This window comes from Notolepis coatsorum (genome assembly GCF_963971535.1).
Source record: "Notolepis coatsorum genome assembly, contig: SCAFFOLD_1075, whole genome shotgun sequence".
Taxonomy (NCBI): Eukaryota; Metazoa; Chordata; class Actinopteri; order Aulopiformes; family Paralepididae; genus Notolepis; species Notolepis coatsorum.
In genome coordinates, this window is record NW_028169157.1 from 20,003 (window position 1) to 47,500 (window position 27,498).

The window sequence follows — 27,498 nt, forward strand, 5'->3', positions numbered from 1 at the left end:
ACGCACACACTCACTTAAAACAAACACACCACTGCCAGCACCCACTCTCCACACTTTAGATCACACAAAACACACGTTATATTTATTGATAAAGGATTTGCACTACAACTCGTACACCCACTGTAAAATTGTACCTAAATTGCACCTCATCCCATTCTGCCTTGCACTATATAGTATTGTATATTAGTACACTGCATAGTATTGTATATTATATGGTAACTCAGTTACGTCTATTCTGCATCGAACATTGTACATATGTCTATACTGAACACTGTGACCCTCATTTTCTACTTCTAAATTACATGCTATACTATGTTATTTTATTTCATACTTATCTTGTCTTGCACAGTCTCTCGGAGCGTAACAGTAAGAAGCATTTTTGTATAAAAGTATTCTGTACTTCTGTATGACAACTATATAAAGAACTTGAAACTTGAACTTGAAACTTGAATGTCTGACCCCTGGCCACTAAGTGTTCTGACTCTTAACCACCAAAACCTGAGCGGACTACAATGTATATCAGGCCAGTTAGGGTTTAGAGTAAACCCTCATCTGCACCTTGTGTCTACTGTTTACTCTACTCATAGTATTATATTCAGACCCTCACCTTGTGTGTCTACTGTTTACTCTACTCATAGTATTATATTCAGACCCTCACCTTGTGTGTCTACTGTTTACTTCACTCATAGTATTATATTCAGACCCTCACCTTGTGTGTCTACTGTTTACTCTACTCATAGTATTATATTCAGACCCTCACCTTGTGTGTCTACTGTTTACTTCACTCATAGTATTATATTCAGACCCTCACCTTGTGTGTCTACTGTTTACTTCACTCATAGTATTATATTCAGACCCTCACCTTGTGTGTCTACTGTTTACTCTACTCATAGTATTATATTCAGACCCTCACCTTGTGTGTCTACTGTTTACTTCACTCATAGTATTATATTCAGACCCTCACCTTGTGTGTCTACTGTTTACTCTACTCATAGTATTATATTCAGACCCTCACCTTGTGTGTCTACTGTTTACTCTACTCATAGTATTATATTCAGACCCTCACCTTGTGTGTCTACTGTTTACTTCACTCATAGTATTATATTCAGACCCTCACCTTGTGTGTCTACTGTTTACTCTACTCATAGTATTATATTCAGACCCTCACCTTGTGTGTCTACTGTTTACTCTACTCATAGTATTATATTCAGACCCTCACCTTGTGTGTCTACTGTTTACTCTACTCATAGTATTATATTCAGACCCTCACCTTGTGTGTCTACTGTTTACTCTACTCATAGTATTATATTCAGACCCTCACCTTGTGTGTCTACTGTTTACTCTACTCATAGTATTATATTCAGACCCTCACCTTGTGTGTCTACTGTTTACTCTACTCATAGTATTATATTCAGACCCTCACCTTGTGTGTCTACTGTTTACTCTACTCATAGTATTATATTCAGACCCTCACCTTGTGTGTCTACTGTTTACTCTACTCATAGTATTATATTCAGACCCTCCCCTTGTGTCTAGGGTTGGGCACCGAAAACCGGTTCTAATTAGGAACCGGTTCCTAACTTCCGGTTCTGGAACCGGAAGTAACATAATCTGCATTTCGATTCTTAAATTTAAATTTTAGATTTTTTTTTTTTACTTTGTTAATTAATATCCTAGTTACAGCACAGCAACCAAATTAAACTGTATCAAGTCAACTGAAAATGTGAATAGTATGAAAAAAAAAAAAATTATTTTCAAAAAATAAAAATAAATCTCCTGCGAAATAAGCTGTGACCTGCACCTCAAAGAATCGGAGTAGAGAATCGTTCAGAACAGGAATCGATATGGAGAATCGGAACCGGAACCGGAATCGTTCAAATCCAAACGATGCCCAACCCTCCCCTTGTGTCTACTGTTTATCTACTCATAGTATATATTCCCATTATATTTTCTTTATTCATTGCCTATATTTAATGTAACATAACACTATAACTGACCCTTGTCTGCACCTTTGTTTACACCGTTCATTTTCTCATCTTCTTTTATAGACAGATTTAATACCATTGCCTATATTTGTGTCTTTCTTCTATTACCACGTACCTGTACCTCCCCTCCCCCCTCCCCCCTCCTGCCCCAAATGTCCCATAGAGGAATATCTCATCTCATCTCCTCTTAAAAACTCAAATTCGATTTCAGAGAAAAGACGAGTGAGCTTGACGTCTGCCAACTCCGTGGTGGAGCATTGCGTTTGGATATTACCCCCCAAAAAAGACGCCCTTTATTATTATTATTATTATCTGCAGACGCAACTCCTCATTTATGACAATGAGAGTAAAAACTAAACCATTAAAAAGCTTGTGTCGCTTCAGGCGACGTGCGTTCCGCTGAAAGAATGTGATTAGCATTAATGAAACGGCTTTGATCTGAACCACAGGCTTCTTCTGGTGTCGACTGCGCCGCTGTGATCTGGATGCGACCGGAGGGGAGAGAAAGGGAGGCGTCTAACATCGGTCATTACATTTGGTCATTAAAGTCGAGGGAAAGTGAAAGTAAAATGTTCAGAGTTTTGTTACGTCGCCGGGGAAATGTTTTATTCACCACCCCAGCCAAAATGTGAATGATTAAACACGTTAACCCTTTCACTACCACACTACATACGGTTAACCCTTTCACTACCACTGCAGGTTAACCTTTCACTACCACACTACAGACGGTTAACCACCTGTAGGATGGTAGTGAGAAGGTTAACCTTCTGTAGTGTGGTAGTGAGAAGGTTAACCTTCTGTAGTGTGATAGTGAAAGGGTTAACCTTCTGTAGTGTGGTAGTGAAAGGTTAACCATCTGTAGTGTGGTAGTGAAAGGGTTAACCATCTGTAGTGTGGTAGTGAAAGGGTTAACCTTCTGTAGTGTGGTTGTGAAAGGGTTAACCTTCTGTAGTGTGGTAGTGAAAGGTTAACCTTCTGTAGTGTGGTAGTGAAAGGGTTAACCGTCTGTAGTGTGGTAGTGAAAGGGTTAACCGTCTGTAGTGTGGTAGTGAAAGGGTTAACCGTCTGTAGTGTGGTAGTGAAAGGGTTAACCTTCTGTAGTGTGGCAGTGAAAGGGTTAACCATCTGTAGTGTGGTAGTGAAAAGGTTAACCATCTGTAGTGTGGTAGTGGTGAAAGGGTTAACCTTCTGTAGTGTGGTAGTGAAAGGGTTAACCATCTGTAGTGTGGTAGTGGTGAAAGGGTTAACCTTCTGTAGTGTGGTTGTGAAAGGGTTAACCCTTTGTCGTGTGGCCGTGAAATGGTTAACATTCTGTATTGTCGCAGTGAAAGGGTTAACCTGTATTTTCGCTTTACCCACAGCCTCTGACAAGTGCATGTTGTATCCTGCACTCATACTCCCACACACAGACACACCTACAGGCAGACACTCATACTCCCACACACCGACACACCTACAGGCAGACACTCATACTCCCACACACCGACACACCTACAGGCAGACACTCATACTCCCACACACCGACACACCTACAGGCAGACACTCATACTCCCACACACCGACACACATCCAGGCAGACACTCATACTCCCACACACCGACACACCTACAGGCAGACACTCATACTCCCACACACCGACACACATCCAGGCAGACACTCATACTCCCACACACCGACACACCTACAGGTAGACACTCATACTCCCACACACCGACACACCTACAGGCAGACACTCATACTCCCACACACAAGACACACATCCAGGCAGACACTCATACTCCCACACACCGACACACCTACAGGCAGACACTCATACTCCCACACACCTACATACCTACAGGCAGACACTCATACTCCCACACACCGACACACCTACAGGCAGACACTCATACTCCCACACACCGACACACCTACAGGCAGACACTCATACTCCCACACACAGACACACCTACAGGCAGACACTCATACTCCCACACACAGACACACCTACAGGCAGACACTCATACTCCCACACACCGACACACCTACAGGCAGACACTCATACTCCCACACACCGACACACCTACAGGCAGACACTCATACTCCCACACACAGACACACCTACAGGCAGACACTCATACTCCCACACACCGACACACCTACAGGCAGACACTCATACTCCCACACACCGACACACCTACAGGCAGACACTCATACTCCCACACACCGACACACCTACAGGCAGACACTCATACTCCCACACACAGACACACATCCAGGCAGACACTCATACTCCCACACACCGACACACCTACAGGCAGACACTCACCGGTGCATATTACTCAGACATCTGAAGGACCACAATGGAAATAAGCTGTAAGCTTTCTTGCGTTTTTTTATCCTTTTTGATAATGGTGGGCCTCTATATGTATATTTGTATATATTGTGACGAGCCTGGTGGAGTTCAGACTCGCCACGGTTCAAAAACAAACACAATTCGAATGTCCACACTAAAAGCAATATCAAGCGGCGCGGCCGGGTAGCGCAGCGGACTAAGCGTCCGTCTACCACCACAGAGACAGTGGGATCGAATCCGGCTGCGGTGCCTCCGGCTCGGCCGACCGTCCATACTGACACGATTGGCTGTGTTAGCGGGTGGGAAGCCGGCGTGGAGTGGGTCCTGGTCGTTGTAAACAGCGACTCCTACAGATCGGTCGGGGCGCCTGCACAGCGAGGTCGGGTCCTGGGAGAGGTAGTGTGATCCTTCCACACGTTACACTCCCCCCCGGTGAGAGTCCGCGCTGCCAGGTGAAAAGAAGCGGTGGGCTGGCTACACATGTGTCGGAGGAAGCATGTGATAGTCTCCGCCCTCCCGGACCGACGGTAGGGGGTAGAGTGCGCAACGACCAGGTAGGGGATTGGGAAATTGGCATAACGACTAACATTGGGATGGGGGAAAGATGAAAAAAATAAATAATAATAATAATAATAAAAAAAAGCAATATCAATCACTACGAATATTTATTGATTATGGGCAGAATTCAGTTCGATAGGCAAAGAGAATGGTTGTAATACAGTCCGATGGTCAAAACACAAAACGGGCTCTGGTGCAAAAAGAAGGGATTGTTCAATACTCAGAGTAGTCGTCCGGTCCAGGGTCAGTACACAAGGGGGTTTCTCAGCCAGTCCAGGGTCAGTACACAAGGGGGTTTCTCAGCCAGTCCAGGGTCCAGTACACAAGGGGGTTTCTCAGCCAGTCCAGGGTCAGTACACAAGGGGGTTTCTCAGCCAGTCCAGGGTCAGTACACAAGGGGGTTTCTCAGCCAGTCCAGGGTCCAGTACACAAGGGGGTTTCTCAGCCAGTCCAGGGTCAGTACACAAGGGGGTTTCTCAGCCAGTCCAGGGTCCAGTACACAAGGGGGTTTCTCAGCCAGTCCAGGGTCAGTACACAAGGGGGTTTCTCAGCCAGTCCAGGGTCAGTACACAAGGGGGTTTCTCAGCCAGTCCAGGGTCAGTACACAAGGGGGTTTCTCAGCCAGTCCAGGGTCAGTACACAAGGGGGTTTCTCAGCCAGTCCAGGGTCAGTACACAAGGGGGTTTCTCAGCCAGTCCAGGGTCAGTACACAAGGGGGTTTCTCAGCCAGTCCAGGGTCAGTACACAAGGGGGTTTCTCAGCCAGTCCAGGGTCAGTACACAAGGGGGTTTCTCAGCCAGTCCAGGGTCCAGTACACAATGAACACCTTCTCGCCTTCACCTCTCCTCTCTCACTACCGCTCACCTCACACAACTCTGAATATAACAATCTCTCTCTCAATACAACAACAACTCCAACCTCACCTCCACTCAACTCATCTCTCACTAACCTAGTGTATTATAGTGTGTGTGTGTGTCTGGCCGTGTGAACATGAGATGTGGGTGAACTAATGATGCGCAGGTATGTTCTATTAGTACTAATCAGCTGCCTAATTGTTTCCACTCCTTCCGTGGCACTAGTATCTCCCGTCCTTCACATATCCATGAGAGGGGGGGGGGGTGATATCTGCCACAGTATGTTCATCATCAATAACGATCTCCATCTATCCATCTAACCATTTGGTAGTGTGGTAGTGAAAGGGTTAATAACGTGTGTGTGTGGGGGGGGGCGCCATCAGGTCACGCTTGATTGGCGGCTCCCTTTTCAGCTAACGTGCCGTTTTTATTTTTCCGTTCAATCGCTAAAACGTTTCGCTATAAACTAATATACCCTAATAGACTCTAATTGGTGAGAAAGCATGATTAATTGACTAATTAGCTAACTAGGCTAGGACTAAATCTGTGTTTTTCATTTAATTATCCCTGCTGGCGTATGGCGCTAATTGTTTTAGCGCTTTCCATTCGGATACATGGAATTAGTTAGCTTTTCTATGCTACACTTTTGAGCTACTATCAACTCTCGGCAGGGTTGCCAGCTCTATGATAATTATCGTATTTGTGCGATCATTTTGCCCTCTGTACGATCATTTTGCCCTCTGTACACCTATTATGTTCTATTGGTTAGAACTTGCAAACGATATTCTTCCATAAAAACAACAACCCAGATAGTTTTAAGCCTCTGGGAGAACCGTGGTAAAACGCTCTAGTTTTTAATACAGCGCTAGGGGAGTTTGTTATGCTAATGATGTTGTGCTCCAGTGTGTCATCGAGTGCGTCTTAACCCTTTCACTACCACACTACAGAAGGTTCACCCTTTCACTACCACACTACAGACGGTTAACTGTCTGTAGTGTGGTAGTGAAAGGGTTAACCTTCTGTAGTGTGGTAGTGAAAGGGTTAACCTTCTGTAGTGTGGTTGCAAAAGGGTTAACCCTTTGCCGTGTGGCAGTGAAAAGGGTTAGCCATTTTGTAGTGTGGCAGTGAAAGGGTTAAAACGCCACACTTTATTTTTTAACACGTTTTCAGCAATTACGTTCGAATGTGTTTAGACAAAAAAAATAAAAATCTCTGATTTCAATTCAGCTCGGACTTTTAAAACCCGTCTCCTGATTGCAGTGCAGAGACATCTGAAGGAGGCGTATTGACGCCCCCCCCCCCCCCCCCCCCACCCCGGGACGTGCTGTGCGAACGCGAGGCGAACCGGGCTAATTATAATAACTCCATTATTGTTTTTATAGGAACCAGTAATTACATATGTCCTTGTTTGATGTCTCCCGTGGATGGTGAGGCAGGAGACAGAGTGGTCAGGCTGGGGTCAGAGCGCTCCCCCCCCGTCTCCCTCTCCTCCCGCTGGGGGCTTGATTAGACTAGGAGGTGGCTCTGGAATATATCACCCACCCACTAATTTGGGATAATGTACAGGGGGAAGGCTACTGTTGTTGTTGTTGTTGTTGTTGCTTCCCTGTGGGACGTCTGGTGTCTTGATACAGAGCGAGAAGAACCACGAAGCAGCAGGACATCTTTATTTTATGGTCTTTCTTTCTTTCTTTCTATTACTTTTGACTTAAATATTTTATTATCATTTTATCATTATTTTATGTTGTTTTTATCATTTTATTTGTTGTTTTTGAATGTCTTATTTTACTGTTATTCATTTTTTTCTTATTGTTTACTGTAAAATGTTGCTATTATTATTTTAACTCATTTACTTTTCAGTCTCTTTATTATTTCATTTGTCATTTTTATTGTCTTACGGTTTGTCTTATTTTTCCATTTTTACTATCTTATCTAATTGTTATTGTATATATATATATATATATATACATTATATTGTTATTTGTATCACTTTAATGTTTTTTATATATATTTTGTAATCCTTTTGTTTCGTTTTTTGTGTAAAGCACTTTGAGCTGCAATCTGTATGAATGGTGCTGCTATATAAATAAAGTTATTATTATTGTCATTATTATCAGAGGGGGAGCAGAGAGGCACGACATTGTTGTTAAATGGCGCTTCCTAAACAGGCATCCACGACTTGACCTCGGCTGTCACAAAGTACACACCATTAGCGCGGGTGATTTATACGCCAGCGATGAACTGTCATGTTCGAGGCTTATTTGTCATCGACAGACGTGCCCTTTACCCAAGGAGCCAGGCATGGCATATGGCGGGGCTGTAATATATCAGCCGAGCTATTAAAGCGTAATCAAAACAAGGGTCGGCGGAATTGGCGCGTCGCTAAGTGAACAAGTGCATTTCACAACTCATTTGCGGCGGTCGGTTAAATGGGTCTCGATCGGCGACCTTAAAGATCCCCTCCACACTTTCTAACACTTTCAACGTGTTGTATATTGAATAGCACATTTTGTTTGGTATAGTTGTTTTTACGCCAAAAACACGTTCAATAAACTAGCGAAAATGTCTCAGCGGCATCTCTACACATTTGCCCTCGTCGAGAATGTAACGGATCTATGAAGCCCCGCCCCCTTTCCTCTTTTTCCCGCCGAAAATGTGTTTCACCCAAAACACAACACTTCTTAGCTACACAATCTTGTTCCAACCGAGAGATTTGCTGAACAATCTTTTTGTTTCGGTGCACAGAACACTAGACGTATCAACTTATAATACGAGTTTCACATTAGCGTTTCACGATAGCAGTTAGCATTTCCTGGATGACAGTGCGACCAGCTGGACAATAGCGACCACGATTAGGTTCACACAGGATTAGCTGAGTCACACAGGAGGCTCAGCTTTAGAGGAAGTACAGAGAGGCTCCTCCCCCTCCGGTGGAAGCATGTGAAAAGGGCTCAGGTTCTGCACGAATAACAATCTGTATAAGTCAAAGTCCTGCCTCCAAGTTATTAACAATCTGTTATTAACTGCAGTGAGCGAGGCGGGGGAACATTTCAAAACTTTAGTCCACTGGCTGGCTGCCTAATATGAAAATGTGAAAACCCCCATTAATCAAACGACAAAAATCATCATTAACCGAGTCCTTGGGGGTGACGATCCACACGAGTTCACTGGAAGTCTTCCGATGAGTGATGATGTCGTCCAGTGACGGCAACTCAAGTGTGCAGATTCACAGACGGAGACAGTGGAGCGCCATTCACACGATGTGGGGTTTTTACAACTGTGAGCCCATAGGGAGGTGTAGTCTGACGTCACCTGGTTGTTGGTCCACCCGTATAGGGAGGTGTAGTCTGACGTCACCGGTTGTTGGTCCACCCGTATAGGGAGGTGTAGTCTGACGTCACCTGGTTGTTGGTCCACCCGTATAGGGAGGTGTAGTCTGACGTCACTGGTTGTTGGTCCACCCGTATAGGGAGGTGTAGTCTGACGTCACCTGGTTGTTGGTCCACCCGTATAGGGAGGTGTAGTCTGACGTCACCTGGTTGTTGGTCCACCCGTATAGGGAGGTGTAGTCTGACGTCACCTGGTTGTTGGTCCACCCGTATAGGGAGGTGTAGTCTGACGTCACCTGGTTGTTGGTCCACCCGTATAGGGAGGTGTAGTCTGACGTCACCTGGTTGTTGGTCCACCCGTATAGGGAGGTGTAGTCTGACGTCACCTGGTTGTTGGTCCACCCGTATAGGGAGGTGTAGTCTGACGTCACCTGGTTGTTGGTCCACCCGTATAGGGAGGTGTAGTCTGACGTCACCTGGTTGTTGGTCCACCCGTATAGGGAGGTGTAGTCTGACGTCACCTGGTTGTTGGTCCACCCGTATAGGGAGGTGTAGTCTGACGTCACCTGGTTGTTGGTCCACCCGTATAGGGAGGTGTAGTCTGACGTCAGCCCTATAGGGATGTATCATTGGGAAAATGGATTATCGGCTCTATTGTAACAATTCCGCCGCATGGAAATGGAAAAGCGTTCCATTTTTGCACAAAATGAGTTCCCTTCTATCACCAACATAATTGTTTAAGCATTTTTGGTTGAAATAAAACTTACAGATTTTCTTTTACGATTAATTGCGAATATTTTCACGTTGAGCTATAGATTGTGGATGAATAAGCACAGAAAGGTACACACACCGTGCAAATGTTAACGCTTTATTTGTTTTAAAACGAGACGATTTGGAAACGGGCAATGGGGAAATACAATGCGTTGGGACAGAGGGTGGAACGCAAAAAAAAACGGCAATGACGTAGCCACTACACCACCTCCCTATTGGCTGTTCATATACACCCCGCTCTCAAGGCGTTAGTTAAACGCATCGGATCGGGCGGCGTCCAGAAGGACGAGGGAATAATTGTTTCTTCTTCTTCTTCTTCGTCACATTACGATAATACATCCTCTGATGATGTGTTAACGTGGAGGACGGCGTACGCCTGCTCCTGTGATGCCCCCCCCCCCCCTCCACACACACGCTGGGCCCGGGCCCAGACACACACACAGACACGCGGCAGCCAGGGAATAGAGCTGGCCCCCGGCCTGGCCTACATTTCTCAACACGCTCGCACGCGCATTCCTGGCTAGCAGCACAAGGTCATTGTTGCCATCCGCGGCGTCTGAGATCGCCCTCTGCGGCGGGCGCGGGCTGCTGCGAATATTATCCCTGTCGCACCGCAGAGCCGCGACTACAGATGAGGAGGGGAGGGAGGGGGGGGGGGGGGGGGGAGGGGTGGGGTGGAGGGAGGGGGGGGGGGAGGGGGGGGGACTCAGACTAGAATGGGCAACAGTGAACGCTCGGGAAACCAGGGGGAAGGCATTTTCACATGATTAAATGTCCGATGCTGGGAGCCAGCCATTTACAGAGGCCGTACGTACACACACACACACACACACACACACACAGACACAGACACAGACACACACACACACACACACACACACACACACACACACACACACACACACACACACACACACACACACACACACACACACACACACACACACAGAGAGAGAGACACACACACACACACACACACACACACACACACACACACACACACACACAGAGAGAGAGACACACACACACACACACACACACACGCACACACAAACAAACAGCTGCTTGATTACAGCCTGTGTGTCTGCAGTGTGTCTGCAGTGTGTCTGTCTGTCGCCGGACCAAATGGGTTTGGGTTCAAACAGGCAGACGGCTTAATTAATGCGCGGCGCGGCGCCACGGACACGCCCGAGCGGACAGAGTGCTCTACGACCGGGGGCCGCACGTTTTTACCCGTCAAAAACCCACGAAAAACGAAATGATTTACCTATCACCGGGGGAGGCAGGAGGGGGAGGCAGGAGGGGGAGGGGTACTGTCATTACGGTACGGTCGCTCTCTCCAGAAGATTCAAGATTCAAGATTGTTTATCGTCATCGCACAGTTAAACAGTTAAACAGACAGTTTGCCATACAATGAAAATCTTACTTTGCTTGTCCGCCCTTCACACAAAATCACACAATACTTAACTTAAACATATTTAAATACAAGCGAGTGCTAGAAAATAAGGTAAAAAAAAAAAGATAAATATAATATATACAAGGCACAGTGAGTAACACGGCACGTTCCGATCAGTATTTACATATAAATGGAGGTGAAGGTGATCGTCGTTATGGGGCGCGGCGGTAAGAGACTCACGTCTGGATGCCAGAACATTTATGAAACGTTTTTTTTTCCCTCTCGTTTTTTTCCCTCCATTTATCAGTTTGAATGTTTAAGAACCTATTTACTGTAACAGCTAAGAGTTACTGTGTCATTCTCTAAATAGTAAAAACTTTAGATTGGATTTTCTCGGTTTTTTCCTCTGCTCTCAGACTTGCGGTTTAACTAGATTCAAATAAGCATATCTTCTTCAAATGTTTTCAACTTCGATTTCATTGTATGACGCATCATTTGAAAGTTTACATGTGTGTACCTTCATAATCCGTACAAATCCGAGGGAAACCGCTGGGCTCGGTCACGATGCGTGAGTCGGAGAGTCGCTAATGTCGCTAAAGAGCTCGACGCTGGTCGTATCCTTGTACTTGTTAGCCGAGGCGCAAGCGGGGGCCAATTACACGCTTACTTTCGCAGTAGCCGTAAAAAGGTGCTGTAAGCGGTATTTCTTTGTTAAAATAAGTGTTAAATAGCTCTACATTCTGACAGCCATCACTGATATAGAGTGTCTGGTCAGTAACATGGGTCTCCCAGTCCCTCCGCTCTGCAGTAAACAGCCATCACTGATACAGAGTGTCTGGTCAGTAACATGGGTCTCCCAGTCCCTCCTACTCTGCAGTAAACAGCCATCACTGATATAGAGTGTCTGGTCAGTAACATGGGTCTCCCAGTCCCTCCACTCTGCAGTAAACAGACATCACTGATATACTGTAGTGTCTGGTCAGTAACATGGGTCTCTCAGTCCCTCCACTCTGCAGTAAACAGCCATCACTGATATAGAGTGTCTGGTCAGTAACATGGGTCTCCCAGTCCCTCCACTCTGCAGTAAACAGTCATCACTGATATAGTGTCTGGTCAGTAACATGGGTCTCCCAGTCCCTCCACTCTGCAGTAAACAGCCATCACTGATATAGAGTGTCTGGCCAGTAACATGGGTCTCCCAGTCCCTCCACTCTGCAGTAAACAGACATCACTGATATAGAGTGTCTGGTCAGTAACATGGGTCACTCAGTCCCTCCTGCTCTGCAGTAAACAGCCATCACTGATATAGTGTCTGGTCAGTAACATGGGTCTCCCAGTCCCTCCGCTCTGCAGTAAACAGCCATCACTGATATAGAGTGTCTGGTCAGTAACATGGGTCTCTCAGTCCCTCCACTCTGCAGTTAACAGCCATCACTGATATAGAGTGTCTGGTCAGTAACATGGGTCTCCCAGTCCCTCCACTCTGCAGGAAACTCATCACTGATATAGAGTGTCTGGTCAGTAACATGGGTCTCCCAGTCCCTCCACTCTGCAGTAAACAGTCATCACTGATATAGAGTGTCTGGTCAGTAACATGGGTCTCTCAGTCCCTCCACTCTGCAGGAAACAGTCATCACTGATATAGAGTGTCTGGTCAGTAACATGGGTCTCCCATGTCCCTCCACTCTGCAGTAAACAGCCATCACTGATATAGAGTGTCTGGTCAGTAACATGGGTCTCCCAGTCCCTCCACTCTGCAGTAAACAGACATCACTGATACAGAGTGTCTGGTCAGTAACATGGGTCTCCCAGTCCCTCCACTCTGCAGTAAACAGCCATCACTGATATAGAGTGTCTGGTCAGTAACATGGGTCTCTCAGTCCCTCCACTCTGCAGTAAACAGCCATCACTGATATAGAGTGTCTGGTCAGTAACATGGGTCTCCCAGTCCCTCCACTCTGCAGTAAACAGCCATCACTGATATAGAGTGTCTGGTCAGTAACATGGGTCTCCCAGTCCCTCCACTCTGCAGTAAACAGCCATCACTGATACAGAGTGTCTGGTCAGTAACATGGGTCTCCCAGTCCCTCCACTCTGCAGTAAACAGCCATCACTGATATAGAGTGTCTGGTCAGTAACATGGGTTTCCCAGTCTCTCAGCTCTTAGCACAATGAATGGAAGCGGACAGCGACGGTTAGCCTTCGGGAGAGGTGTTAGTTGGACAATGCCTAGGCTAACCGGCACTGTCCGCTTCCATTCATTGTGCTAAGCTAGGCTAACATGCAGCCAGATAGCTTTCTACTGAACACACAGAGAGGAAACTGGTATCTATCTTCTCGTCTCTCTCTGGAGAAGACGGTAAGCTAGTAATTTCCCAGAATGTTGGCGTGTTCCTTTAAGGCTGAGTGTGGAGATTCACTTGAATAGCTCAGATACAGAAGAGGCCCAATAGACTCTTTTTTTTAAATGAAATCAATACATTCTGAAATCATCTCGCGACCCCCCCCCCCCCCCGCGCGGCTCCTCGCGACCCCCCTAGGGGTCACGACCCCCACTTTGGGAACCACTGCAATAGAGCAGGGTCAGATAAAGCCCTCTGGACTAAATACGCTCTCCATCGACACTGTCAATGTGACCCCTTTATCTTATCGGGGGGGCCGAGAGAGACGGCGTGAGGCATTGCTTCTAGCTCTCACTCTCCCCTCTCTCTCTCTCTCTGCTTCAGGGCGAGCAAACGCACCCTGACCTCGTTCCAGCGCGCGCCCTTTACAACAGCGCTGTCCTCCGTCCTCTGTGTGGGGGGTTTTAATTTACCGCCGTCTCCCCCGCACATTACAACAATAGCCCCTTTTTTTTTAGAACAGAGATCCTTTGCTTTCTCTCACACCAAACCCAACAAAGCCGGCCTAATGATAGGATGAGATGAGATGAGATATTCCTTTATTGATCCCTTTGGGGGAATTCGGGAATCTTGGCAGCATGGGGGGAGGGGAGATACAGCTATGGGCAGGGTAATAGTAGAAGAATTTGATCAGAATATGAAAAATATGAGGAAAAAACAGTGTAAACAATTATAATTCCGAGACGTCCGATTGTAGACGTTCTAAAAGCGAGCCGCTCACATCGAAGCGACGAGCGCTGACGCAGATTCAAGATGATTTATTTATTTATTTATTTGTCATCGTCGTCTCAGTCTGGTACGGCAACTGCACTGTTGTTAAGGACCGGAAATCACTGCAGAGGATATAGTGAAAGTAGCCCAACGCATCACCAAGACCCCCCCCCCCCCCCATCCCCCCCCCCATCATCAAAGACGCTTCTCACCCCAACCATGGACTGTCCACCCGCCTGCGGGGTCCTCTCTCTGGGGCACGCTACCCGCCTGCGGGGTACTCTCTCTCTGGGGCACGCTACCCGCCTGCGGGGTCCTCTCTCTGGGGCACGCTACCCGCCTGCGGGGTACTCTCTCTGGGGCACGCTACCCGCCTGCGGGGTACTCTCTCTGGGGCACGCTACCCGCCTGCGGGGTACTCTCTCTGGGGCACGCTACCCGCCTGCGGGGTACTCTCTCTGGGGCACGCTACCCGCCTGCGGGGTCCTCTCTCTGGGGCACGCTACCCGCCTGCGGGGTCCTCTCTCTGGGGCACGCTACCCGCCTGCGGGGTACTCTCTCTGGGGCACGCTACCCGCCTGCGGGGTCCTCTCTCTGGGGCACGCTACCCGCCTGCGGGGTGCTCTCTCTGGGGCACACGCTACCGCAGCCTCCCAGGCAGAACCAACAGGACCACGAATAGTTTCTTCCCCTCAGCTGTCAGACTTCTGAATCAAAACTCTACATAGCCCACTGCACCTCACTGTATACCTGTGTATATAGCCCATAGCTTATGTAGACTTTATTTTGATGATTATTTTTTATTCTCACCATTGCACTTTACTGTACAGTTTTATCTATATGTGTCTTATATTGCAACTGACTGTTGATCGTCACATCCTGCTTGGACGTACACAATCTTGTACTGTGTAATGACAATAAAGTGACTCTAATCTACTGTGCACAGTTAAACAGACAGTTTGCCGTACAATGAAAAACGTAAGCTTGCAGATCACACAATCACACAATACTAGAATGAACAAGTTAAATACAAACGAATGCTAAAAAATAAGGAGATCTTAAAAATAAATGGTAGAAGATATGTACACGGCACAAGTGAGAGTGACATCGACATTATTGCACGTTTCCATTCACAGTGTAAGAAGATCCGGTAGCGTTTACAAATATAAATATGGAGGAGGTGACGTCCTGTGTTAACCCTTTCACTGCCGCACCACCAAACGGTTAACCCCTTCACTGCGACAACACAGAAGGTTAACCCTTTCGCTACCACACGACGGCAGGCTAACCCTTCCACTGCAACACTACAGACGGTTAACCCTTTACTAGCACACTACAGACGGTTAACCCTTTACTAGCACACTACAGATGGCAAACTGGCATATTTACAGTAAAATGTTCCTTAATATGCACTGTCTCTGTATTTTAAACCAATACATACAAAATACAAACACACAAAAGCGTCTGACCAGAAAGTGAGAGCGAGGAAACATGACGTCAAAAGATGAACAGATATGACAAGAAAGGTAATCAAAAATGAACAAAGATGAGAAAATGACAACAAAAGATGGGTTTTGTCATGTGTCTCACACAAGACTGGAGACGAGGCCAAATGTCATATCTCCTGGGCCTTGGCTGTTGTTTGAAGAACACTGTTAAGACTGTCGCCCCTAGTAGGCGGCTACGTGGCGTAGTGGGCAAGGCGCTCGCCACGAAATCTGGAGACGCTGGGCTTGCCTGTTCGAGCCCAGCGCTCCACATTTGCTTTCAGTTTAGCTGGTCGTCCGTACTAATACACATTGGCCGTATTAGGGGGTGGGAAACTGATGGGTGGGGATCGGGCGTTGTGGACAGCGACCCCTACAGGTCGGTTGGTGCGCCTGCGCAGTAGAATCAGGAAGTGTCGGGGGCAGCGTGAGCCTCCCACACGTTACTCCTCGACACTGAGAGATCGAGCTGCGCAGGTGAAAAGATGCGACTGCTGTTACCTCAAGTACCGGAGGGGACTCGTGCTCTGTATGACTTAGTCCACATTGCAGCCGGCTTGTGGGAGGCAAGAAACAGCGTTCGAGACAGGGGAGGGTTGAATTGGATGATACGAAATTGGGATGGGAGAAAAATATAGAAAATGGGAGAAAAAGTGGATAAAAAAAAAAAGACTGTCGCCCCCTAGTGTCTGAGCTGTGTACCAGTTAAAGCTATTTTCAGGCGACAGTGAGGTCACGGCAGCAGATGGCGACGCACTGGCCTGTCCTACTTCACGTCGGTACAATGTGGCACGTTTTGACACAGTGCAGCGCAGGTGGCCTTTTCAATTTTGTCAACGTAGGGGTGAAGAAACCCACCGAGAAGTGGACGACAACGTGGCCAGCTAACTTGCCCGCAGTGTGGAAGTCACCAGTCAAGTGCTCCTCTATGAACAGCCTACTGTACTTACTGTAGTTAATGGACGACAGGGACACGTGGGGAAGCGAGGTGGGACACAACAGCAGTCGTGAGCATTTTACAACACCTCTTAAAACAAAGCAAATAAATGAGTTAAACAACCGTTATAAACTTGCCCGCAGTGTGGAAGTCAGGGCCTTGAGGAGGGCGAGGAAGATCATGGCAGACCCCGCCCACCCGGGTCACAACCTCTTCAACATGCTCCCCCACGGCAGGCGGCTACGGCTGCCCAAGACACTAAAGTCCCGCCACAGACTGAGTTTCTTCCCCTCAGCGGCTCGCCTGGTAAACGAGTCAGGTGTCCCCCCGCTCCCCCCCCCCCCCCCCCCCGGCAAGCTGCTAGGGCTGGACTTCTGACCTTGAACTTTGTGTTGCACTGTATCCATGTCCCCAACCACCGCACTTTCACAGTCTTATTGTTGTCTCACTGTTCTGTCCTGTCTTGCACTTTACTTAAAATTATTTATTTACTGTTGTATTGTTCTTAATTGTGAAAAAGTATGCACTGTAATGTCAAAACACGTTCCATTTTGTACCTGTATGAAATGGCGAATAAAGTAATCTGAATCTGAACCATTCTAGTGCTCCTCTATGAATCCCCTCGGGAAAGTGTATTGAGAACATTATCAGAAGATTTAGTTTGGTCAATGAAAGAATAATGCAGTATGGTCAGTCGGCCTCTAACGGAGTGCTACGGTGCTGTCCATGGTGCTGGAATAGGTTTCTCTAAGGTGCTGCTGTCCATGGTGCTGGAATAGGTTTCTCTAAGGTGCTGCTGTCCGTCTTTGTTCTTCTCTCCCCAATTAGTTGGTGGCAAGAGACAATGCTTTTATCTCCACTCCTTCAGACAATGTGGGTTTATAATGATCCCCCCCTTATATTAACCCCCTTTGTGTCTTACTGACAAAAGAAGCCACCAAACTCCTCCTGCGATCAACAGTCATGTCTCGCCTCGACTACTGCAGTCGGCCCACGTTACCCCACTACTTAAGAGAGCTGCACTGGCTTCCCATCGCTGCGGGAATCCGCTTCAAGGCCCTCGACCTCCTGGCATACCGTGCGGCAAAGGGAACCGCTCCCGCCTACCTCCGGTCAATGGTCTCTAACTACACACCCTCAAGACCCCTACGCTCTGCATCTTCTGGCCGCCTCAGACCCACTCCTATCTGAGCTCCTGGGGGGTCATCAAGGAGAAGCCGGGCTATTCTCAGTCCTCGCTCCACAAGGGTGGAACCCACCGGTCAGGACAGAAACCCGACCAATGTTCTGTTGTAGACTAAAAAACACACGTCTTCAATCAATATCAATATAACTATTGTGAGCGCGGTCTAACTTGACTTTCATTCAATCAATATCTGAAATGAAAAACAACAACAACAACAACACTACTCACTTTTAAAATTTGATCACAAAAGAAACAACACTACTAACTTTTGTACAACTGTTTACTAGGATGCACTCTGCTACTAAGAATCCACCTTGCCTATAGAGTAGAGCCAGAGTTGTACCCTACCTGCCGACTTGTTGTACAGAACTTGTAAAAATCGCTTTTGGGTCAAAGCGTCAGTTAAAAATGACTAAAGGTAAATGTAAAAAAAAGATACAATAAAACAAAAGGTTTTATAGGGGCGACCCACATCTTCAATATCATTTCACATTTAGTCATTTAGCTCAGGGGTTCCCAAACTTTTCAGGCCGGGACCCAGAAAATAAGGCGGCAGAGAGCCGCGGCCCAATGCACATCGTCAGGCTTTTTTTTTTTTTTTTTTTTTGCCAGACGACCGATTTTTTAAGCCAAATATCACTTCAATCCTATTAAGTTAGTTCAAGTTAGTTATTCATTTATATGTGCTATTTATGAGAGGGCTAACTTGTTGCAAAATAATAATAATGATAATAATAATAGCCTCATTAAAATACTATTGTTGCTTCGGTTGTTTTCAGCGTTTTATGTGCATAATCTGTTATTTAGTTTGAAATGTTCGTTGAAATAAGTAGATTTTTCGTTTTTGTTGATTTATTAAGTTAATATAAAACCATATAGTCACATTTTAGAATACAATAGAATAGAATTTTAGAATACATCTATAAAAACTGTCCTGGCCTGCTTCTAAGTTCAGTGGCCTGACAAAAAAAGAAATTAATCATCTTGCGGTCCTCCCGTGGCTGCTCGCGGCCCACCTTTGGGTCGCGACCCCGACTTTGGGAACCACTTAGCTGAACGCTTTTATCCAAAGTGACTTACAAGTTCTGTACGACACGTCGTCGTCAGGAAGGAAGGAAGGAAGGGCACGACTCCATCGGGCATGCTGATCTCTGGGGGGGGGGGGGGGACGCACCCGGCGAGGACGGGGCTACTGCCGTCATGAAATCACACATAAGCTGCCGTTGGAACGACGGGAGGGAAACGCTCCCGTGAAGATAGTGAACCAGGTGGGGGGAACACTCTCCATGCTGCACAGGCAGGGGGCACACTCTTCATGCTGCACAGGCAGGGGGGAACACTCTTCATGCTGCACAGGCAGGGGGAACACTCTTCATGCTGCACAGGCAGGGGGCACACTCTTCATGCTGCACAGGCAGGGGGAACACTCTTCATGCTGCACAGGCAGGGGGAACACTCTTCATGCTGCACAGGCAGGGGGAACACTCTTCATGCTGCACAGGCAGGGGGAACACTCTTCATGCTGCACAGGCAGGGGGAACACTCTTCATGCTGCACAGGCAGGGGGAACACTCTTCATGCTGCACAGGCAGGGGTCACTCTTCATGCTGCACAGGCAGGGGGAACACTCTTCATGCTGCACAGGCAGGGGTCACTCTTCATGCTGCACAGGCAGGGGGCACACTCTTCATGCTGCACAGGCAGGGGGAACACTCTTCATGCTGCACAGGCAGGGGGCACACTCTTCATGCTGCACAGGCAGGGGGAACACTCTTCATGCTGCACAGGCAGGGGGGTCACACAATAGCTGAGGGAAATATAATCAATTTGACCCGCGTGACTCACGATGATGAGATATTATTATTACGACACTCCGTCTCCGTGGGCTTTTGTAAAACGTGCACAATTAAAAAAAGGGTGAAATTTGAACTTTCTGGTTCAGAGCCTCGGGAGTCAATTGAATAAGTGGAATATCTCCAAAGATGTGCGATCCAATTTCCGATGGCCGCGATGGGTGCTGCCAGGCTCCGTTAAAATGTTATGCCACGTTTCCCATGTGCCCCGAAATTGGTTTTAACCCCCCAAGTGGACGACGTGGTCGCCGCTCTGCCGTTTTTAACCAAAACTCGTTTAATAATAATAATAATAATAATAATAATTCATTTTATTTGTAAAGCGCTTCTCAGGAACCCAAAGTCGCTGACGTTAGGCAGAGAAACAGGTTAACCGTCGGTAGTGTGATAGTAAAGGGTTAACCTTCTGTAGGGTGGCAGTGAAAGGGTTAAAGAGGACAATCATACACATCGTGGACACACACACACACACACAGACACACACACACACAGACACAGACACACACACACACACACACACAGACACACACACACACACAGACACACACAGACACAGACACAGACACAGACACAGACACACAGACACACACACACACACACACACACACACACACACACACACACACACACACACACACACACACACACACACACACACACACACACACACACACACACACACACACACACACACACACACACACAGGCCCAAAAACAGCACAAAAACATAATACATTCCATCATCACTAATCCATAGCCATGAACTGTAAACTACTGTAAACTATCCATAACCCCCCCAAAAAGTAAACTCCAGAAAGACCCTCCTCTCCTGCGGGGGCCAGCGGGGGGGCGGTGGGGGGGGGGGGGTAACGTCCTCACAAGGGGCTGGATCCAAATGGACACAAATGACTGTGACCGGCTCCCTAAGCTGTGTTTGGCTGAGTCGTGTAGAATCCCGTCTCTGGCTGGACTTGGCTCTTCCGCTGGATATCTGTCGGCGCCCCCCCGGGGAGTGAGCGGGGCCTGGATCCCCCGCGGGGGGGCGGCTGCTAAAAGGATTAGGGTTATTTTCCGCCCAGCTTAGCCGCGCGGCTCGAGCACCGGCCTGTTCAAATGGCTACTCTCTCTCTAGATCTGTGGAGTGGAATTCTCTCCATAGCGGAGCCAAAGCAAGGAAGGTACGCTGCGCACTACCAGGAGAAGACACTGCCTCTCAATATGTGGAACAGTCTGAATGTGGTGCTAAAGCAATGTCCAAATATGAGACAATTCAAACAGAATTATAAGGAAATTATGTTCACGAGGTACAGGGACGAGGAAGGGATTCGCCATTTTCACGGGTGATTAATAAAAAAAATATTTTTGTTTCGCATATATATTTGTTTTGTAAGGTTTTAAATCAGTACACTCATTTGAGTAGTGGAAAAGGGGTAGGAATAAATAAGTGTATACTTCTTCCTACTCCTTTTCGAACATGTAAATTGAGTTATATGTTTTGCTTTTGTTTATTTTATTGTTTTCATTTAATTTCTTCTTGAGATCAACGATTTGTTTTGATTTGATATTGTTTGCATTTATTTACATCAATCGAAAATCAAATCAAAATCAACGGAGTCGATGCTCTCCTTTCACGGCGCGGAGAGCGTGTCGGGCGCTCGGACGCTAACGACTCGACCCCGTGACACCTTATCGCGGACGGCCGCGTCAGAGCGAAGTACGGTCGGGTACCCGTTCATATTTTAACCGGTACCGGTTCCTGGAGTTCGGTACGGGGAGGTGCAGTGGTTACTTCCTGGTCTATAGGGAGGTGCAGTGGTTACTTCCCGGTCTATAGGGAGGTGCAGTGGTTACTTCCTGGTCTATAGGGAGGTGTAGTGGTTACTTCCCGGTCTATAGGGAGGTGCAGTGGTTACTTCCTGGTCTATAGGGAGGTGTAGTGGTTACTTCCCGGTCTATAGGGAGGTGCAGTGGTTACTTCCCGGTCTATAGGGAGGTGCAGTGGTTACTTCCTGGTCTATAGGGAGGTGTAGTGGTTACTTCCTGGTCTATAGGGAGGTGTAGTGGTTACTTCCTGGTCTATAGGGAGGTGCAGTGGTTACTTCCTGGTCTATAGGGAGGTGTAGTGGTTACTTCCTGGTCTATAGGGAGGTGTAGTGGTTACTTCCTGGTCTATAGGGAGGTGTAGTGGTTACTTCCTGGTCTATAGGGAGGTGTAGTGGTTACTTCCTGGTCTATATGGATGTGTAGTGGTTACTTCCTGGTCTATAGGGAGGTGTAGTGGTTACTTCCCGGTCTATAGGGAGGTGTAGTGGTTACTTCCTGGTCTATATGGATGTGTAGTGGTTACTTCCTGGTCTATAGGGAGGTGTAGTGGTTACTTCCTGGTCTATAGGGAGGTGTAGTGGTTACTTCCTGGTCTATAGGGAGGTGCAGTGGTTACGTCATTGTCGTTTCCCGCGCGGTCCACCTCGCTTGAAATTGCAACGTAATCGTCTCGTTTTAAAAACAAATAAAGCGTGAACATTGGCACGGTGTACCTTTCTGTGTGTATTCATCCACAATCTATAGCTCAACGTGAAGCAATTCGCAATTCATTCTAAAATAATTACGTATACAGGTAATTGTATTTCAACCAAAAATGCTTAAACAATAATGTTAGTGATGGAAGGGAACTCATTTTGTGCAAAAATGGAAAGCTTTTCAATGTTCATGAGGCAGAATTGTTACAATAGCCGATAATACATTTTCCCGATGATAAATCCCTATACGGGTGGACCGCACGGGAAACTCAAGTGACGTCAGACTACACCTCCCTACCTGTTTCCCGTACTTAACTCTCTGTAATAACAAATAATTGAATTTCAGTTGTACTACTTTTTTTTTTATCTCATTTTCTACATTGTTATTTATTTAGAACATTTAGTTATTTATTGTTGTAACACGCCACACAAAATAAATCGCATGATCATGTATTGTGTTTTTAAACGTTTAAATAGCAACATTATCTGGCCGTCCTCAGTCAATATGATCAAACTCCTCTGACCTCGTCCGGTCTTTCCAAAGACCCAAGAGACGGGACGGTAATATCTATATTTGTGGAGAAGGCTCTAATTCGGTCGGTACCCTGAACACATTGGGTGCCAGACCCGAGATTTCTCGGGTTATCTCGTCAGCGGTTGAGCGCCAAAACCCGAGATTTCTCGGGTTTTCATCGTTTTTTCTTTTATTCGATTTCTTTAATTCTATGCAATGTCACGGACCTCGGTGTTACCATAGGAAATCATTCTGAGATCCCTAGAGTGTAATACCGGCGGCATCCTGCTAGGTGGCAGCATCACTCACCCTTTGAGACCTTATTTCACACTGTGTGTCGCATCTAATTAAAGCCAAGTAAATCGCTTCGTCCGAGCACTTCGAAACGCGTTCAGCACACTTGAGGCATATCTTGTGCCACTTCATGTCAGGGACCCGATGGACATCAATACTGGAAATCGCGATCAGACAATTGGAATATTCTTTTTGGGATACCTCCTAGTAAAGGTAAGGAAGGTATCGCTCCAGAGCACAGTTACCGGGGATTAGCCAGGATCACTCTGAAAACTATACAATATTCACCACGGTATAACACGCGTACGTATACATGAAAACACTGATTCATTTTCACATGTTGAACGAGGGATAGTTAACGTCAAACGGGCCATAGTATTGTCTCCATAGCTATAATATAGAATATAGATATAGCCCTGCAAACGCCGCGACGCACGGTGAAAATCCCCATCTCTTACAGCGGTGGCCCAATGAGTACAAGGATGGCTTACACGGCTGGTGCCGAAAGTGTTAAAAGTACCGAGTTCGGCACCACCCAACCCTACAACCGAGGGGACTCAGCTCGTTCCCCCCCCCCCCCCCCCCCCCCCAGGGTACCGCGAGGGCCGTCCGGATGACTAGGTGTCTGGAACAGAACAGAACTGCAGAACATGCCACGGTTCCACGAGGAGGGTTACCGGAGGAGGTAATGAGATCAAGCCCACCGGAGACCAGAACAGAACAGACCAGGCCCTGGGGGTATATTATTATTCCGAACGGCTTAAAAGCAATTACGCCGCGACTTAATGAGAAAAACTAATTAAAACAAATGACTCTTAACTTAACACAATCCCTCACTTACGGCGGACCACGTCCGTCCGTGCGCGCCCTGCACCCCCCCCCCCTCCCCCCCACTGACACGCCTGGTTAGATACCCCCCGTCCATCTCTCCTCCCGACAGTCGAGAAGAAGAGTCGTCTGGGCTGACGCTCGGTCGGCTCCACAGGTGATCAGTAATGTCAGGAGGGGTGGATCGTGGCTCGGACCCGGGCCACACCCTCAATCAACCGCGCGGTCCGGGACCTATGGAGTTGGCCGTCACGTGGTCCCCCCCCCCATAGATATATATAGAACACTAGATAGCTTAAGGCGGAGTCACCAGCGTCACTGAACCGCCGCCATCTTGCTCCAGTCAGCCTTGAGTGAGAGTGAGTGAGCTGCACAGACAAAAATACTCATAACTCGCTGAAATATTGACGGATTTACAAACGGGTTGGTTTGCTATAAACATCAAAGATGTTAGTTATGATACTGCATACTTATAAAAAAAAAATTAAAGATGTTTAAACCGCTTGAATCATAGCCACGTTAATAATGCTTGTAATAAACCAAACCGTTTGTAAATCCGTCAATATTTCAGCGAGTTATGAGTATTTTTGTCTGTGCAGCTCACTCACTCTCACTCAAGGCTGACTGGGGCAAGATGGCGGCGGTTCAGTGACGTCGCTCTCCATTGGCCGGCAGCGCGGGCAAGCTATCTAGTGTTCTATATATATCTATGGTCCCCCCCCCCCCCCCCCCCCCCATAAAGTGTATTAATGGCACAGTTGCAGAGGCGGAGCGGAGGAGGAGGAGGAGGAGGAGGAGGAGGTGGGATCAGGTCTGAGGGGGAGAGAGGGCGTCGCTGCCAACATCACCTCGCAAAGTCCGGCCATTCATCTCGCAGCCTCTCAGCCGTCGTGGGAAATAATAAACGGTGCCGGCCGGGGCTCGGCGTCGAGAGAGAGAGAGAGAGAGAGAGAGAGAGGGAGAGAGGGGGGGGGGGGGGGATGGCAGCTCGCGGGAAACTACTGAGATACGGTGGATAATTGGTGGAATTCAAGGTTACGAAGCGAGGAGGAGGAGGAGGAGGAGACGTTTCTCTCCCGTTATTGTTACAAAGGGCTGAGAAACATTCTCTCCTTTTTCTCTCGTCTTCATCTCCGAGGAGCAAAAACGAGCGGCCCAGTCCGGAGACGACAGAGACGCACTCCGTCAGACTGTTGTCAGGTTGATGATGACGCGGGGAAGAGAAACTATAGGGGATTTGCTCTTCAAAGTTTCCATTTACCGTAAACCCTCTAATAGTGGAGGGTACTCAAATAGAGGACGGGCCCCTTATAATGGCCGGTTTTTTTTTTTGTGCGCCGTGATATAGAATGAGATAAACTCTTGCCAATGCAAATTAAGTGCTGCCTCTCTCTACACTGACTACATTAACATTTCCCTCGCGTTAGCATTAGCGTTAGCATTAGCGTTAGCTAACGTTGTCATCATAGCCAGATCTGTGGTGTCAGCTGGATGACGTTGACTTCTATATGGCGTTGGCAGGCGGGGCTGGCGTTGTCCAGTTGACATTACAGATCACGATGGCTATGATAGCGTCAGCTAAAGCTACTGCATGTTATCAATTAGACTCAGGTAGAGTCGAGAAGGTACCACACGCTAAATCGTCCCCGGACCCCACAACCTAGTATAGACAGTTCCAACTTCAGTGTGTGAATTACGTTAATCCACCACAGTTTCACCCTGACAAAGGAAATACTCATGTGATCTGTATTATGTTTATGTCTAAATAAAATCAATCAATCAATCAATCACAATTACAATTGGCCAGTTTGTGAAATTAAGGCCTGCCTCTTATATAAGCCTCTCTCTAATAAAGGCCTGGTGCTCTTTGCAGCCGAGGTAAATACCAGACCCGTCCTATATTTGAGGATTTACGGTACTTGTTAACCCTTTCACTGCCACACTACAAAGGGTTAACCCTTTCACTGCCACACTACAGAAGGTTAACCCTTTAACTACGACAATACACAGAAGGTTAACCCTTTCACACTGCCACACAACAGCGAGGTTAACCCTTTACTATCACACTACCAATGGTAACCGGTATATATATATAACATCTGCATATAATCCTTTTTACATATCTGTAGATAGATACTAGGGCTGTCCCCGACTAAGGATTTGGATGGTCGACTATGATTGGCCAAAATGTGCCCTTAGTTGACTATTGGTTGACCAAAAATAAATAAAAATAAAAAATAAGTATAATATTTAAAAAAAAATTTAATAACTTTTTTTTGTGTTGTATCATTCCATTTGGGCTGTGGGGGGTGCTTAATGTCTGAAGGAGTCGACTGAAGGCTTCTTGTCCTCTGCAAAAGCATGCAATTGGTCCACTGATGGATACATCTTGATATTTGTCTAGTCTAGTGTGTTCATTAGACGGGTGAAATCCTCTTTCAGTGCCTCTGTGCCTGTTTTCTTAGGCAGTTAGCCTCTGGTATGTATGTGTGCCATTAGCGTTAGCCACGCGTCTAGGCCTCTTTTCTTTTGGAAAGAATGATAAAAAATATATATATTTTCTTTTACTATTCGACTAAGAGGTTGGTTAGTCGACTACGGCTCCTTTCGACCGATTAGTCGACTAATAGGGGTCAGCCCTAGTAGATACTATATCTGTACATATCCCTTACCTACTCTTACTAGTTATGCTGCTGGCCAGTATGACTTACTACCATAGTGTCTTTATACCTGCATCACTGTACATATTAACACTACAACTCTGTACATACATCTGATTAGCACTATTACTCAGTAGTACTAATTCATATTATTTTATACCCAGTTTAATCACCTGCACATCGCTGCTGGCGGGACGAAACCTCATAACTCCAAAAACCCAACTTTTCAGCAGATGAAAAAAACAAACACAGATGTGAGGGTGAATAGAGTTAGGAGGTTTAGACAGATGATCGGTTTAATGCTTTACCATTGTTTAAACTTTGTAAAACCCACACACACATATGGAGGATGATCTAAGGAGTTGATTTATATAAAAAAAAAAATTAAAATGGAGTTATGAGGTTTTGTCCCGCCAGCAGCGACATTGTATATTACTATTGCACTTTACTGCAACATGTGCACTCTGGTTGGATGCCACACTAATTATTATCGTTGTACTGTACTTGTGCTGAATGACGACACTACATTTAAATCTAATTGATATATTCTATACCCACTTAATCACCTGTACATTTTATATTACTGTTGTACTTTACTGCTACATTTGCACTCTGGTTGGATGCCAAACTTATTTTTCGTCGTACTGTACTTGTGCTGCGTGATGACAATACATTTGAATCTAATCTAATTTATATATTCTATATCCACTTAAATCACCTGTGTGCATTGTATATTACTACCGCATTCTACCGCTACACGTGCACTCTGGTTGGATGCCAAACTTTCTTTTTCGTCGTACTGTACTTGTCTGAATAATGACAATAAATTTGAATCTAATCTAATCTAATTCAATTTCTCCCCGTTTATAATTAATTAGG

General features: G+C 46.6%; 1 protein-coding gene across 1 annotated transcript in view; it reads right to left on the reverse strand.

Moving 5' to 3' along the window:
* The window catches only part of LOC311248773 (furin-like), a gene marked incomplete at both ends in the record, with an annotated part of 62,045 nt that overhangs the window by 15,943 nt on the left and 18,604 nt on the right, over positions 1–27,498 (reverse strand). The window lies entirely within an intron of this gene.